Source organism: Nannospalax galili, unplaced genomic scaffold, assembly GCF_000622305.1.
Source record: "Nannospalax galili isolate Female #2095 unplaced genomic scaffold, S.galili_v1.0 scaffold9980, whole genome shotgun sequence".
NCBI lineage: Eukaryota > Metazoa > Chordata > Mammalia > Rodentia > Spalacidae > Nannospalax > Nannospalax galili.
The window spans coordinates 7017-8215 of NW_008345876.1; the positions used below are offsets into that span (position 1 = coordinate 7017).

Genomic DNA, 1199 nt, shown 5'->3' on the forward strand with positions numbered 1-1199 from the left:
TATCTCAAAGTTAAACTACTATAAATGACTAACTTCTTATGAACTACTTTATATGATTCCTAAAACGAAACCTTCTTAACTCTACCCATACAAACTTTTTGTAGGTCTTCTGTCAGTATGATACCTTATATCTTTGCTTCACCTTTCTTTTATTGAATATAAGCACATTAAGAGGAGATGAATTGGGGGCTGGAGAGGTAGTTCAGCAGTTAAGAGCACTGGCTGTTCTTGCAGAAGACCTGGGCTCGAATCCCAGCACCCTCATGCCAGCTAATTACAGTTCCAGGAGATCTGATGCCCTGCTCTGTCCTCCACAGAAACTGCACTACACAGGTGCACATACAGACATGCAGGCATAACACTCATACACATAAAAATAAATAAAGAGTTGAATTTATGTGAGTACTCAAGGTACCTCCAGAATTAAAAGAGTAATTGAGGGCTAGAGAAATGACTTGGCTGTAAAGGGTGTTTGCTATTCTACTGAAGGACACGAGTTCAGTTCTCAGCACCCATGTCAGATGGCTTAAACCACCTGTCACTCCAGATCCAGGAGACCCAATGCCCTCTTCTGGTGTCCAAGGGTACATGCACATACACACAAATACACATATAGAAGTAAATACAAATAAAATTTTGTTTAAAAAAAGTAATCAAACTTCAACTGTTGAAAGAAAATGCCAACAAATGCCTAACTAAAAAGAAATCTTAGTGTTTGATTCAGTAACACACAAACTACAATTAGAACAATACAGAGATGATTGACATGGCTCCTATCCAAGGATGACATATTCATAAAAAAATTCCATCTTTAGACCTCTGCCCCATGGTAGGATAAGGCTGAGGCCTTCACAGAAAGCTTGAGAGTGGCTGTTCTGGTCTCCATCTGGCTTTGATGCTGAGAACCTAGCAGACCACCTGAGAGCACCTGGGTCCAGCCTCCATGTTGTGTAAATGGAGCCCAATTCAAACTGGCCAACAGCCCATGGAAAACAAATGATGCAGAGACCTGAAAGTTCAGTGCCTTGCCACAACAGGAGGGAGATCATCCCACACCTACCACCCCTCCAAGGTTCAGGGACTTTTGCAGAAGAGGTTGGCAGAAAGAATGTAAGAGCCAGAGGAAGGGGTGGAGTGTTAACTGGGAAATACCCTTCAACCACTATGCTGACGAGCTATAGCCACACCTCATTCCCACT

General features: G+C 42.3%; 1 non-coding gene across 1 annotated transcript; it reads left to right on the plus strand.

Moving 5' to 3' along the window:
* Window positions 1-711: 711 nt before the first annotated feature.
* LOC115071878 lies at window positions 712-815 on the plus strand. The gene has a single exon (XR_003850939.1). It is a non-coding gene; the product is annotated as a U6 spliceosomal RNA (small nuclear RNA).
* The last annotated feature ends 384 nt before the right edge of the window (window positions 816-1199 follow it).